The sequence below is a fragment of the Bombina bombina genome, chromosome 5 (assembly GCF_027579735.1).
Source record: "Bombina bombina isolate aBomBom1 chromosome 5, aBomBom1.pri, whole genome shotgun sequence".
In the NCBI taxonomy this organism is placed as follows: domain Eukaryota; kingdom Metazoa; phylum Chordata; class Amphibia; order Anura; family Bombinatoridae; genus Bombina; species Bombina bombina.
Window position 1 is genome coordinate 139,441,576 of NC_069503.1, and position 16,797 is coordinate 139,458,372.

A 16,797-nucleotide genomic window follows, 5' to 3' on the forward strand; every position below is an offset into this window, starting at 1 on the left:
AATTTGCAATGGAACTTTTGGCCTGCCCCGCATCAAGTGTCCTGTCCGAAATGACCTTCAGTGCAGCAGGAGGTTTTGTCACTGAGAAGAGAAGTCGCCTAGGTCAAAAAAGCCTTGACTATCTCACCTTTATTAAAATGAATGAGGGATGGATCCCGAAGGGACTGACATTGGGTTTTACATTTGAGTAAAAAAGGCCTGATGATGAGATGAGCTGGCTTGGGCTACAACTGGTACACACGCTGTTTTTTTTTTTTTCTTATAATGCAGGATGACTTACTTGACTTATCCACCAACAACTAGTGTTCAAGCCGCAAGCTTTTAGGGCACTTTCTAAATGTTTTACAAACATCAATTTTTCTGGCCGCTGCTACAGCAGTGGCTACAACAATACCCAATTTTTCAGTCATTTGTACATGCATAATTTTTCTGGCCTCTGCTGCTGCTCTGTGGGTACAAAACTCAAAGCAAAAAATAAGGCACATAACAGTGATTAAACTGTTAAGAATAGTACAACTTAACACACCACTCATATCTGGTGGACCATTAAATTGCACGTGCAGTGCCCCAAATTTGAAGGAGGAGGACCGACCAAGCATCTTTATCCGTCTCTTGGTTGCTCTAAATTATCTCCGGGTTCCATTTATGCCACACCTGTACTCTATTGTGCAAAAGGGTGGCATATGTGGTGTTTTATGCTGTTGTGCCTGTTGAGGGTCGTGGCCCATGGTATAAAAATGCTGAAGGAGAACGACCTGTAATGGGTGTCCAAGCACATTTTTTGTTCCAGGTTCCTCTCAATTATCTCCGGGTTCCTCAAATCAATGCCATACCTGTACTCGATTGTGCAAAAGGATGGCATATGTGGTGTTTTATGCTGTTGTGCCTGTTGAGGTTCGTGGGCCATCTTATTAAAAGGGTGAAGGAGAACAAAGTGTACTGGTTGTCCAAGCATCTTTTTCCATCTCCCGGTTCCTAAAAATTATTTCCGGGTTTCTAAAATGGATGCCATACCTGTACTCTATTGTGCAAAAGGATGGCATATGTGGGGTTTCCTGCAGTTGTTTCTGTTGAGGGTGCTGGACCCTCTTATAAAAAGGCTGAAGGAGAACGACCTGTACTGGGGATCCAAGCATATTTTTTTGGCCAATTTCACGTTTCCCAAAAATTATCTCTGGGTTTCTAAAATCAATGCCGTACCTGTACTCTATTGTTCAAAAGGATGCAAAATGTCCGCTTTCCAGCTGTTGTTTCTTTTGAGGGTCCTGGACCCTCTTATAAAAAGGCTGAAGGAGAAAGAAGTGTACTGGGTGTCCAACCATTTTTTTGGTTCAATTTCCCGGTTCATAAACATTATCATTGGGTTTCTAAAATCAATGCTGTACCTGTAATCTATTGTTCAAAAGAATGCCATATGTCCTCTTTCCTGCTGTTGTTTTTGTTGAGGGTCCTGGACCCTCTTTTAAAAAGGCTGAAGTAGAAAAAAGTGTACTGGGTGCTCATCCAATAATTTTTTTGCTTCAATTTCCCGGTTCCAACAAATTATCTCCAGGTTTCTAAAATCAATGCCTTACCTGTACTCTATTGTTCAAAAGGATGCCATGTGTCCTCTTTCCTGCTGTTGTTTTTTTGATGGTCCGGGACCCTCTTATAAAAAGGCCGAAGGAGAACGACCTGTACTGTACTGGGTGTCCAAGCATGGTTTTTTGTTCAATTTCATGGTTCCTAAAAATTATCTCCGTGTAACTAAAATCAATGCCATACCTGTACTCTATTGTTCAAAAGGATGGCATATGTGGTGTTTCATTCTGTTGTGGCTGTTGAGGGTCATGGGCCATCATATAAAACGGCTGAAGGAGAATGACTTGTACAGCCTTGCGGCTCCTTTTAGGCAGGCCAGCTGTTTGCACACATGCTCACAGACTCTGTAACGGATGCCTCTTTTAGGGAGAGGTGCAGCCATAATGCAGGGTCAGAACCTCTGCCTGCAACTGGTATACTCGATTTTGCAAAAGGAAGTAACCTTACCATGGTTCCCTGACCGCACGTCTTGTTGTTATATTTTGTTGAGGGTAATCATGATGGCCATGTAGACCACCCCAGAGAGGCCTTGAAGTAACAGGGATGAAAGTGCTAAGAATAGTACTACTTTACACAACCGAGTTAGCCATGGGTCCAAGACCGCATGTCTTTTTTTTTTGTTTGGTGCGGCTAATCATGCAGGCCATATAGACCTCCCACCATTCGGTGTTGTAACAGGTATTAAACTAATAAGAACAGTACTACTAAAATAAAGCCAATTAACAGGCTTAGAAGAGCCAAGGTTTTATTGTTGTACTATGTTAGGCTAAACATGATGGCCATGTAGACCACCCCCGAGAGGCCTGGAAGTAAAAGGGATGAAAGTGCTAAGAATAGAACTACTTTAAACAACCGAGTTAGCCATGGGTCTTAGTCCAAGACCGCATGGCTTTTTTTTGGGTTGGGTGCGGCTAATCATGCAGGCCATATAGACCTCCCACCATTCGGTGTTGTATCAGGTATTAAACTAATAAGAACAGAACTACCAAAATACAGCCAATTAACGGGCTATCAAGAGCCAAGGTTTTATTGTTGTATTTTGTTAGGATAATCATGATGGCCATGTAGACCACCCCCGAGAGGCCTGGAAGTAACAGGGATGAAAGTGCTAAGAATAGTACTACTTTAAACAACCGAGTTAGCCATGGGTCTTAGTCCAAGACCCCTTGGCTTTTTTTTGGGTTGGGTGCGGCTAATCATGCAGGCCATATAGACCTCCCACCATTTGGTGTTGTATCAGGTATTAAACTAATAAGAACAGTACTACCAAAATACAGCCAATTAACGGGCTATCAAGAGCCAAGGTTTTATTGTTGTATTTTGTTAGGATAATCATGATGGCCATGTAGACCACCCCGAGAGGCCTGGAAGTAACAGGGATGAAAGTGCTAAGAATAGTACTACTTTAAACAACTGAGTTAGCCATGGGTCTTAGTCCAAGACCGCATGGCTTTTTTTTGGGTTGGGTGTGGCTAATCATGCAGGCCATATAGACCTCCCACCATTCGGTGTTGTATCAGGTATTAAACTAATAAGAACAGTACTACCAAATACAGCCAATTAACGGGCTATCAAGAGCCAAGGTTTTATTGTTGTATTTTGTTAGGATAATCATGATGGCCATGTAGACCACCCCCGAGAGGCCTGGAAGTAACAGGGATGAAAGTGCTAAGAATAGTACTACTTTAAACAACCGAGTTAGCCATGGGTCTTAGTCCAAGACCGCATGGCTTTTTTTTTGGGTTGGGTGCGGCTAATCATGCAGGCCATATAGACCTCCCACCATTCTGTGTTGTAACAGGTATTAAACTAATAACAACAGTACTACTTAACACAACCTAGTTACCATGGGTCCCAGAGCATATGTTTTATTATTATATTTTGTAAAGGTAATCATGCAGGCCATATAGACCTCCCCCATATAGACCTCCCACCATTCGGTGTTGTAACAGGTATTAAACTAATAACAACAGTACTACTTAACACAACCTAGTTACCATGGGTCCCAGAGCATATGTTTTATTATTATATTTTGTAAGGGTAATCATGCAGGCCATATAGACCTCCCACCATTCGGTGTTGTAACAGGTATTAAACTAATAACAACAGTACTACTTAACACAACCTAGTTACCATAGGTCCCAGAGCATATGTTTTATTATAATATTTTGTAAGGGTAATCATGCAGGCCATATAGACCTCCCCCGATAGGGTGAGTAACAGGTATTGAAATGCTAAGAACAGTACTACTTAACACAAACTTACCATGGGTCCCAGAGCATATGTCTTATTATTATATTTTGTTAGGGTAATCATGCAGGCCATATAGACCTCCCCCGATAGGGTGAGTAACAGGTATTAAAATGCTAAGAAGAGTACTACTTAACACAACCTAGTTACCATGGGTCCCAGACCGCATGTCTTGTTATTATATTTTGTAAGGGTAATCATGCAGGCCATATAGACCTCCCCCGATAGGGTGAGTAACAGGTATTAAAATGCTAAGGACAGTACTACTTAACACAACATAGTTACCATGGGTCCCAGAACGCATGTCTTGTTATTATATTTTGTTAGGGTAATCATGCAGGCCATATAGACCTACCCCAATAGGGTGAGTAACAGGTATTAAAATGCTAAGGACAGTACTACTTAACACAACCTAGTTACCATGGGTCCCAGAGCATATGTCTTGTTATTATATTTTGTAAGGGTAATCATGAAGGCCATATAGACCTCCCCCGATAGGGTGAGTAACAGGTATTAAAATGCTAAGAACAGTACTACTTAACACAATCTTTCCATGGTTCCCAGAGCATATGTCTTATTATTATATTTTGTTAGGGTAATCATGCAGGCCATATAAACCTCCCCTGATAAGGTGAGTAACAGGTATTAAAATGCTAAGAACAGTACTACTTAACACAACCTAGTTACCATGGGTCCCAGAGCAGATGTCTTATTATTATATTTTGTATGGGTAATCATGCAGGCCGTATAGACCTCCCCCGATAGGGAGAGTTACAGAGATTAAAGTGCTAAGAATAGTACTACTTAAAACACAACCTAGTTATTATGGGTCCCAGACCGCATGTCTTATTATTATATTTTGTCAGGGTAATCAGGCAAGCCATATAGACCTCCCCCGATAGGGGGGGTGACAGTGATTAAAGTGCTAAGAAAAGTACTAATTAACACAAGCTAGTTATCATGGGTCCAACACCGCCGCCTAGATTTAGAGTTCTGCGGCCAAAGGGGTGCGTTAGCTATGCGTGCTTTTTTCTGGTCGCACCTTTTAAATACCGCTGGTATTGAGAGTTCACAGAATAGCTGCGTTAGGCTCCAAAAAAGGAGCGTAGAGCATATTTACCGCAACTTCAACTCTCGATACCAGCGGTGCTTACGGACGCGGCCAGCTTCAAAAACGTGCTTGTGCACAATTCCCCCATAGAAAACAATGGGGCTGTTTGAGCTGAAAAAAAACCTAACACCTGCAAAAAAGCCGCGTTCAGCTCCTAACGCAGCCCCATTGTTTTCTATGGGGAAACACTTCCTACGTCTGCAGCTAACACTCTAACATGTACCCCGAGTCTAAACACCCCTAACCTTACACTTATTAACCCCAATTCTGCCGCCCCCCGCTATCGCTGACCCCTGCATATTATTTTTAACCCCTAATCTGCCGCTCCGTACACCCCCGCCACCTACATTATCCCTATGTACCCCTAATCTGCTGCCCTAACATCGCCGACCCCTATATTATATTTATTAACCCCTAATCTGCCGCCCCCAACGTCGCCTCCACCTAACTACACTTATTAACCCCTAATCTACCGACCGGACCTGAGCGCTACTATAATAAATGTATTAACCCCTAATCCGCCTCACTCCCGCCTCAATAACCCTATAATAAATAGTATTAACCACTAATCTGCCCTCCCTAACATTGCCGACACCTAACTTCAAGTATTAACCCCTAATCTGCCAACAGGAGCTCACCACTACTCTAATAAATTTATTAACCCCTAAAGCTAAGTCTAACTTTAACCCTAACACCCCCCTAAATTAAATATCATTTAAATCTAACGAAATAAATTAACTCTTATTAAATAAATTATTCCTATTTAAAGCTAAATACTTACCTGTAAAATAAACCCTAATATAGCTACAATATAAATTATAATTATATTATAGCTATTTTAGGATTTATATTTATTTTACAGGTAACTTTGTATTTATTTTAACCAGGTACAATAGCTATTAAATAGTTAAGAACTATTTAATAGCTAAAATAGTTAAAATAATTACAAAATTACCTGTAAAATAAATCCTAACCTAAGTTACAATTAAACCTAACACTAAACTATCAATAAATAAATTAAATAAAATACCTACAATTATCTACAATTAAACCTAACACTACACTATCAATAAATAAATTAAATACAATTCCTACAAATAAATACAATTAAATAAACTAACTAAAGTACAAAAAATAAAAAAGAACTAAGTTACAAAAAATAAAAAAATATTTACAAACATTAGAAAAAAATTACAACAATTTTAAACTAATTACACCTACTCTAAGCCCCCTAATAAAATAACAAAGACCCCCAAAAAATAAAAAAATGCCCTACCCTATTCTAAATTACAAAAGTTCAAAGCTCTTTTACCTTACCAGCCCTTAAAAGGACCGTTTGTGGGGCATGCCCCAAAGAATTCAGCTCTTTTTGCCTGTAAAAACAAACATACAATACCCCCCTCCCAACATTACAACCCACCACCCACATACCCCTAATCTAACCCAAACACCCCTTAAATAAACCTAACACTAAGCCCCTGAAGATCTTACTACCTGCATTTTTTTATTTTGGGGGCTTTGTTATTTTTTTAGGGGGCTTAGAGTAGGTGTAATTAGTTTAAAATTGTTGTAATTTTTTTCTAATGTTTGTAAATATTTTTTTATTTTTTGTAACTTAGTTCTTTTTTATTTTTTGTACTTTAGTTAGTTTATTTCATTGTATTTATTTGTAGATATTGTATTTAATTAATTTATTGATAGTGTAGTTTTAGGTTTAATTGTAGATAATTGTAGGTATTTTATTTAATTTTATTTAATTTATTTATTGATAGTGTAGTGTTAGGTTTAATTGTAGGCAATTGTAGGTATTTTATTTAATTTATTTATTGATAGTGTAGTGTTAGGTTTAATTGTAACTTAGGTTAGGATTTATTTTACAGGTAATTTTGTAATTATTTTAACTATTTAGCTATTAAATAGTTCTTAACTATTTAATAGCTATTGTACCTGGTTAAAATAAATACAAAGTTGCCTGTAAAATAAATATAAATCCTAAAATAGCTATAATATAATTATAATTTATATTGTAGCTATATTAGGGTTTATTTTACAGGTAAGTATTTAGCTTTAAATAGGAATAATTTATTTAATAAGAGTTAATTTATTTCGTTAGATTTAAATTATATTTAACTTAGGGGGGTGTTAGTGTTAGGGTTAGACTTAGCTTTAGGGGTTAATCCATTTATTACAGTAGCGGCGAGATTCGGTCGGCAGATTAGGGGTTAATAATTGAAGTTAGGTATCGGCGATGTTTGGGAGGGCAGATTAGGGGTTAATACTATTTATTATAGGGTTATTGAGGCGGGAGTGAGGCGGATTAGGGGTTAATAACTTTATTATAGTAGCAGTGCGGTCTGCTCGGTAGATTAGGGGTTAATAAGTGTAGGCAGGTGGAGGCGACATTGAGGGGGGCAGATTAGGGGTTAATAAATATAATATAGGGGTCGGCGGTGTTAGGGGCAGCAGATTAGGGGTACATAGCTATAATGTAGGTGGCGGCGCTTTGCGGTCGGCAGATTAGGGGTTATTTATTGTAGGTAGCTGGCGGCGACGTTGTTGGGGGCAGGTTAGGGGTTAATAAATATAATGTCAAAGAGAGAGAACAGCACTCCATGAGATAGAACAGAAGCTGGAATAACTTCCATGCATGTTCATTTTTATTGAATTCCTCAGGGTGCCAGTTCTTTTTGCAAACTACGCCCCTTCACAGAGAAAAAATATCCTGAAGCATATCAGTCTGACCCTGCCCAATGACAGTCCAGCGCCGAAATACCAGGCAATTCTTCTCTGAACAAGGGAAGCAACAACCACAGACGATCGTTTCGGCCTTCTATTGGCCTCGTCAGTGAGGTGCAGTTGTATCTCTCTAAGGGCAAGTGTGCATGGAGTCCACGTCTGGTTTCCCCATTACTCTTAGGGTGACCCAAGAATAATTTGCATAAAAAGTCAAAGAGAGAGAACAGCACTCCATGAGATAGAACAGAAGCTGGAATAACTTCCATGCATGTTCATTTTTATTGAATTCCTCAGGGTGCCAGTTCTTTTTGCACACTACGCCCCTTCACAGAGAAAAAATATCCTGAAGCATAACAGTCTGACCGTGCCCAATGACAGTCCAGCGCCGAAATACCAGGCAATTCTTCTCTGAACAAGGGAAGCGACAACCCCAGACGATTGTTTCGGCCTTCTATGGGCCTCGTCAGTGAGTTGCAGTTGTATCTCTCTAAGGGCAAGTGTGCATGGAGTCCACGTCTGGTTTCCCCATTACTCTTAGGGTGACCCAAGAATAATTTGCATAAAAAGTCAAAGAGAGAGAACAGCACTCCATGAGATTGAACAGAAACTGGAATAACTTCCATGCATGTTCATTTTTATTGAATTCCTCAGGGTGCCAGTTCTTTTTGCACACTACGCCCCTTCACAGAGAAAAAATATCCTGAAGCATATCAGTCTGACCCTGCCCAATGACAGTCCAGCGCCGAAATACCAGGCAATTCTTCTCTGAACAAGGGAAGCAACAACCCCAGACGATCGTTTCGGCCTTCTATGGGCCTCGTCAGTGAGGTGCAGTTGTATCTCTCTAAGGGCAAGTGTGCATGGAGTCCACGTCTGGTTTCCCCATTACTCTTAGGGTGACCCAAGAATAATTTGCATAAAAAGTCAAAGAGAGAGAACAGCACTCCATGAGATAGAACAGAAGCTGGAATAACTTCCATGCATGTTCATTTTTATTGAATTCCTCAGGGTGCCAGTTCTTTTTGCACACTACGCCCCTTCACAGAGAAAAAATATTCTGAAGCATATCAGTCTGACCCTGCCCAATGACAGTCCAGCGCCGAAATACCAGGCAATTCTTCTCTGAACAAGGGAAGCAACAACCCCAGACGATCGTTTCGGCCTTCTATGGGCCTCGTCAGTGAGGTGCAGTTGTATCTCTCTAAGGGCAAGTGTGCATGGAGTCCACGTCTGGTTTCCCCATTACTCTTAGGGTGACCCAAGAATAATTTGCATAAAAAGTCAAAGAGAGAGAACAGCACTCCATGAGATAGAACAGAAGCTGGAATAACTTCCATGCATGTTCATTTTTATTGAATTCCTCAGGGTGCCAGTTCTTTTTGCACACTACGCCCCTTCACAGAGAAAAAGTTGTGTGCAAAAAGAACTGGCACCCTGAGGAATTCAATAAAAATGAACATGCATGGAAGTTATTCCAGCTTCTGTTCTATCTCATGGAGTGCTGTTCTCTCTCTTTGACTTTTTATGCAAATTATTCTTGGGTCACCCTAAGAGTAATGGGGAAACCAGACGTGGACTCCATGCACACTTGCCCTTAGAGAGATACAACTGCACTTCACTGACGAGGCCCATAGAAGGCCGAAACGATCGTCTGGGGTTGTTGCTTCCCTTGTTCAGAGAAGAATTGCCTGGTATTTCGGCGCTGGACTGTCATTGGGCAGGGTCAGACTGATATGCTTCAGGATATTTTTTCTCTGTGAAGGGGCGTAGTGTGCAAAAAGAACTGGCACCCTGAGGAATTCAATAAAAATGAACATGCATGGAAGTTATTCCAGCTTCTGTTCTATCTCATGGAGTGCTGTTCTCTCTCTTTGACTTTTTATGTTAATAAATATAATGTAGGTAGCTGGTGGCGACGTTGTGGGGGGCAGGTTAGGGTTAATAAATATAATATAGGGGTCGGCGGTGTTAGGGGCAGCAGATTAGGGGTACATAAGTATAACGTAGGTGGCGGTCGGCATTAGGGGTTAAAAAAATTTAATCGAGTGGCGGCGATGTGGGGGGACCTCGGTTTAGGGGTACATAGGTAGTTTATGGGTGTTAGTGTACTTTAGAGCACAGTAGTTAAGAGCTTTATAAACCGGCGTTAGCCCAGAAAGCTCTTAACTACTGACTTTTTTCTGCGGCTGGAGTTTTGTCATTAGGTTTCTAACGCTCACTTCAGCCACAACTCTAAATGCCGGAGTTAGAAAGATCCCATTGAAAAGATAGGATACGCAATTGACGTAAGGGGATCTGCGGTATGGAAAAGTCACGGCTGGAAAGTGAGCGTTAGACCCTTTCCTGACTGACTTCAAATACCGGCGGTAGCCTAAAACCAGCGTTAGGAGCCTCTAACGCTGGTTTTGACGGCTACCGCCAAACTCTAAATCTAGGCCCGCGTGTCTTGTTGTTATACTTTGTCAGGGTAATCATGCAGGCCATATAGACCTCCCACGATAGGGGGAGTTACAGGGATTAAAGTGCTAAGAATAGTACTACTTAACACAACCTAGTTACCATGGGTCCCAGACCGCATGTTTAATTATTATACTTTGTCAGGGTAATTATATATCTAACAAATCTATCTATTTCTCTTTTGTCGATTCTATCTAACTATCAATCTATGTATATCTATCATCTATCCTATCTATCTATCTATCTTCTGTCCGGACTGTTTTGAGACAGCCACTTGTGTTTTGGACAAATTTGAAGTAGGAGGACAGACCAATCACAGGGATTAAACTGGGAAGAATAGTAATACTTAAGAAAACCTAGTTATATCAGAACCACCATGGGTCCCAGACCACATGTTTTGTTATTATAGTTTGTCAGGGTAATCATGCAAGCCATATAGACCTCCCCCGATAGGGGGAGTAACAGGGATTAAAGTGCTTTGAAAAGTACTACTTAACACAACCTAGTTACCATGGGTCCCAGACCGCGTGTCTTGTTGTTATACTTTGTCAGGGTAATAATGCAGGCCATATAGACCTCACCTGATAGGAGGAGTTACAGGGATGAAAGTGCTAAGAATAGTACTACTTTACACAACCAAGTTACCATGGGTCCCAGACCGCATGTTTAATTATTATACTTTGTCAGGGTAGTTATATATTTAACAAATCGATCTATTTCTCTTCTATCGATTCTATCTATCAATCTATGTATATCTATCTATCCTATCTATCTATCTATCTATCTATCTATCTATCTTCTGTCCAGACTATTTTGAGACAGCCACTTGTGTTTTGGACAAATTTGAAGTAGGAGGACAGACCAATCACAGGGATTAAACTGCGAAGAATAGTAATACTTAAGAAAACCTAGTTATACCAGTACCACCATGGGTCACAGACCGCATGTTTTGTTGTTATACTTTGTCAGGGTAATCATGCAGGCCATATAGACCTCCCTTGATAGGGGAAGTAACAGGGGTTAAAGTGCAAAGAATTGTACAACTTAACACAACCTAATTAACAGTGGTTCCCAGACCGCATGTCTTGTTATTAGATTTTGCCAGGATAATCAGCCAGGCCATATAGACCGCCCCCGATAGGGGGAGGAACAGGGATTAAAGTGCTAAGAATAGTAAAAATCAACACAGCCTAGTTAACAGTGGTTCACAGACCGCATGTCTTGTTGTTATATTTTGCCAGGATAATCAGGCACGCCATATAGACCTCCCCCGATAGGGGGAGTAACAGGGATTAAAGTGCTAAGAATAGTACTACTTAACACAACCTAGTTACCATGGGTCCATGACCGCATGTTTTCTTATTATACTTTGTCAGGGTAATCATGCAGGCCATATAGACCTCCCTTGATAGGGGGATTAACAGGGATTACAGTTCTAAGATTAGTACTACTTAACACAACGTAGTTAACATGGGTCCCAGACCAGATGTTTTGTTGTTATACTTTGTCAGGGTAATCATGCAGGCCATATAGAACTCCTCCGAAAGGGGGAGTAAGAGGGATTAAAGTGCTAAGAAAAGTTTTACTTAACACAACCTAATTACCATGGGTCCCAGACCGCGTGTCTTGTTGTTATACTTTGTCAGGGTAATCATACACGCCATATAGACCTCCACCGATAGGAGGAGTTATAGGACTGAAAGTGCTAAGAATAGTACTACTTAACACAACCTAGTTACCATGGGTCCAAGACCGCATGTTTAATTATTATACTTTGTCAGGATAATTATATATCTAACAAATCTATCTATTTCTCTTCTATTGATTCTATCTAACTATCAATCTATGTATATCTATCTATCCTATCTATCTATCTATCTTCTGTCCGGACTGTTTTGAGACAGCCAGTTGTGTTTTGGACAAATTGGAAGTAGGAGGACAGACCAATCATCTTCTTCCATCTCCCGGTTCCAATAATTAAGGCCATATAGACCTCCCCCGATGGGGGAGTAACAGGTTGTAGTAAACTGCTAAGAATAGTACTACTTAACACACCACAGGTCACAGACCGCATGTCTTATTGTTATACTCTGTCAGGGAAATTATATATATTTCAAATCTATCTTTTTATCTATCAAATCGATCTAACTATCAAACATATCTATCAAATGTAGATTGCATCTATTGATCGATAATATTCGTATCTATCAAATGGATGTTGCATCTATTGATCTATGTAATTCGTATCTATCAAATGTATATTGCATCTATTGATCTATGTAATTTGTATCGATCATATGTATATTGCATCGATTGAGCTATGTAATCTATGTATCTATCTATCAAATCTATCTATCTCGTGGTTGTGCAAATGGACTGTTTGCGGTTGTTTGCGGTGCGTTACACTTGGAGTTTGGTCTGTCACTGTGAAGCGGCCGTAACCCTTACACTACCTGATAGATACAACATCATAACTGATGTTTTAAAGCACGTTATTGCAAACAATTTGGGAATGTTTGGAGATTTAGGCCGTTTATGGGTTAAAAGCAGAGTCTGCATCAACTATGTAATTTTCCATGGGAGTTTTGCCAGGGATCCCTCTCCAGCATGCCACAGTCCCGGTGTTAGTCCCCTTGAAACAACTTTTCCATCACTATTGTGGCCAGAAAGAGTCCTTGTAGGTTTTAAAGTTCGCCTGCCTATTGAAGTCAATGGCGGTTAGCGCAGTTCGCAGATTCGCGAACAATACCGGATGTTCGAGTCCGCCGTTCGCGGAAATTTTTAAGTTCGCAACATCACTACCTTTAGTCTGTTGGGATTTGTCTCTAATAACTTTACACATCTAGACTGTGCAATATTTGCCCACTCTTCTTTGCAAAACTGCTCCAGTTCCGTTACATGTGATGGTGACTATTTGCGGACTGCAGTCTTCAAGTCATGCCACAGATATTCAATGGGGTTTAAGTCTGGGCTCTGACTAGGCCATGCAATGACATTCACATTTATCTCCTTCAACCACTGCATGGTCATTTTTGCTGTGTGCTTTGGGTCATTGTCATGTTGGAAGGTAAAAACCTTCTTCCCATTGACAACTTCCAGGCAGAGGGCAGCAGATTTTCCTCAAGAATTTGATAGTATTTTGCCCCATCCATTATTCCTTCTATACTAACAAATGTTTTTTTTTTTTAACTGTATAAACTCAAAAACCAGATATAGCCTCCCTTGCTGGTGGGGTCTCTCACAAATGACCCCACAGTACAGTTTACAAAGGAAAAGGAAAGTTGAAGGGAGCACCTATGCAATCTGGTTATTCTATATACCTTTGTTTGTGAAAAAATATTAATACCATTGTTTAGTGTCCAAGTGTAAAATAAAGCATTATTTTAAATATCTCTAATAACCTAATGTGCAAAATTAAATAAACGTTTTTAGTATTGAATTTGTTGTATGATCGCTTAATAAATGTGCTTTGTGTAAATGTCTCAATCTTATATCTTATTGTATAAACTTTAATATCAAACTTTCTATTTGTGACTAAATCTGTGAATATATGTTATTGTTAAGTGTTGATGTCTTAATTGTGACAATCTTTTAGTAATTCAGTGAGGCTTCTTTACCTATGTGTTTACTATACCAATGTGTTATTAATGTATTCTCAATGTCAGTTAAATCATTTGGAACGATCTGTGTGGCTGTGATTTCTTAAGTCTAGAGTGACAATTATCTAACTATATAAATACAAGAATTTATGGCCAATAAAATCCACAATTTCATCCCAAAATATATATTTTGCACCTGAAATATAATTAAATTTAATGCTCAGCTTATAATAAGGTGTAACTTCTAATAATCCTTAATTATATAATTTTAAAGGATGGTGTACTAAGTATTAAATAATATGATGTTATATTTGACAAAATAACAATTTATTTAGACATACAACATCTCTGAACACAATTATAAACAATTATTAGGAACTTAGCTGTACCCTTTGGTGAATGAAAGCAGATATGAAATAATCAATAAAAAGACTATTTAAAAAAAACTATATAAAAAAAGACTATATAAAAAGACATCAATGTCATTAAAAATATTTGGGTAAAAAACTTTTAGTAAAGGAATCAAGATACACTATACAGGTTAACTAATGTGTACAAGGAAAATTTAAGTGCACTCTGGTCTATTTTATCAGATATACATTTAAAACATATGTTGCTTTGTCGGCTTCTGTGTACAAACTGTTTGTTTCTTTTTCAATTTATTGCACCGGATCTACGGTTGTATGGTCAGTTTATCTGTTTTTTGTGCTAACAAACTCGAGTTTGGTAAAGATCTTAATAGGATGGAGTCTTTAGAATCATATGCTTTAGTCAATATGTTTTAGGTAATAGAAACAATTCAAATCTGTCAAGGTACCTTAGATGTTTAGGAGTCCATAGAAATTAACGTGCTTCCTATGGTGTTTCTTACCGCTACGGTATATCCTTGTTGTGTGTGTGTTGACCAATAAGTTTGAACTTTGTCCTTCAATAGTGCGCACACTTATAAGATTGTTTGCAGGTTTCCTCAGCCCCTATCGCTAATCCTCCGAGTGCCTCTGTTTGTTTAATTAGTATTCGGCAGGTTTAGATGCAGCGGTCATGGGGGCTGCTAGTGTTTTCCTTCTGTATCTGCCAGAAGGAATTAAGGTATGAAAAATTCTATTGGCTGATGCAATCAGCCAATAGGATTGAAGTTCAATCATATTGGCTGATCCAATCAGCCAATAAAATGCAAGCTCAATTTTATTGGCTGATTGGATCAGCCAATAGGATTGAACTTCAATCCTATTGGCTGATTGCATCAGCCAATCAGATTTTTCCTACCTTAATTCCGATTGGCTGATAGAATTCTATCAGCCAATCGGAATTGAAGGGACGCCATCTTGGATGACGTCACTTAAAGGAACCGTCATTGTTCAAGAAGATGTCAGATGAATAGGATGCTCCGCGTCGGATGTCTAGAAGATGGAGTTGCTCCGCACAGGATGGATGAAGATAGAAGAGGCTGTCTGGATGAAGACTTCTGCCCGTCTGGAGGACCACTTCTGCCCGTCTGGAGGACCACTTCTGCCGGCTTCGTTGAGGACTTCGGCCCGGTTGGGTGAAGACGTCTACCGGTAGGCTGATCTTCAGGGGGTTAGTGTTAGGTTTTTTTTAAGGGGGGATTGGGTGGGTTTTAGAGTTGGTTGTGTGGGTGGTGGGTTTTAATGTTGGGGGGGAAATTGTAATTTTTTTTCAGGTAAAAGAGCTGATTACTTTGGGGCAATGCCCCACAAAAGGCCCTTTTAAGGGCTATTTGTAATTTAGTGTAGGGTAGGGCTTTTTTATTTTGGGGGGGCTTTTTTTATTTTGTTAGGGTGATTAGATTAGGTGTAATTAGTTTAAAAATCTTGTAATTATTTTTATTATTTTCTGTAATTTAGTGGGTGTTTTGTACTTTAGATAATTTTATTTAATTGTAATTAATTGTATTTAATTTAGGTAATTAATTTAATTGTAGTGCAGTGTTAGGTGTAATTGTAACTTAGGTTAGGTTATATTTTACAGGTAAATTTGTCTTTATTTTAACTAGGTAGATATTAAATAGTTAATAACTATTTAATAACTATTGTACCTAGTTAAAATAAATACAAACGTGCCTGTAAAATAAAAATAAACCCTAAACTAGATACAATGTAACTATTAGTTATATTGTAGCTAGCTTAGGGTTTATTGAATAGGTAAGTATTTAGTTTTAAATAGGAATAATTTAGTTAATGACAGTAATTTTATTTAGATTTATTTAAATTATATTTAAGTTAGGGGGGTTAGGGATAGGGTTAGACTTAGGTTTAGGGCTTAATAACTTTATTATAGTGGTGGCGACGTTGTGGGCGGCAGATTAGGGGTTAATAAATGTAGTTAGGTTGCGGCGACATTGGGGGCGGTAGATTAGGGGTTATTAAATATAATGTAGGTGGCGGCGATGTTGGGGCAGCAGATTAGGGGTTAATAATATAATGTAGGTGTCGGTGATGTCAGGGGTGGAAGATTAGGGGTTAATAAGTGTAAGATTAGGGGTGTTTAGACTCGGGGTTCATGTTAGGGTGTTAGTTGTAGCCATAAATGTTATTTCCCCATAGGAATCAATGGGGCTGCGTTAGGAGCTTAACGCTGCTTTTTTGCAGGTGTTAGGTTTTTTTCAGCCGACTCTCCCCCATTGCTTCCTATGGGGAAATTGTGGATGAGCACGTTTAGCCAGCTCCCCGCTAAAGTAAGCATCGCTGGTATTGAGGTGAGATGTGGAGCTAAATTTTGCTCTTCGCTCACTTTTCTGCGGTTAACGCCGGGTTTGTAATACCAGCGCTGTCTGTAAGTGAGCGGTGAGCATAAATTGCTCATTAGCACCGCACAGCTTCTAACACCAAACTCATAATCTAGCCTATTGATTCTTTCCTTCACTGCAGCAGCCACTATTAAAAGCATTGGTGTCAGGGGGGGAGGGCGGAGGCGCTTGTTACCTTTGAAGATGCGTCCCACTCCCACGCTGAATTGCTTATCTTCAGTGATAGCTCTAGTCTAGCTCCACCTCCAGACAGATTAACTGATGTTCGCATCATGAGCGCGCCTGGGACACTCAGC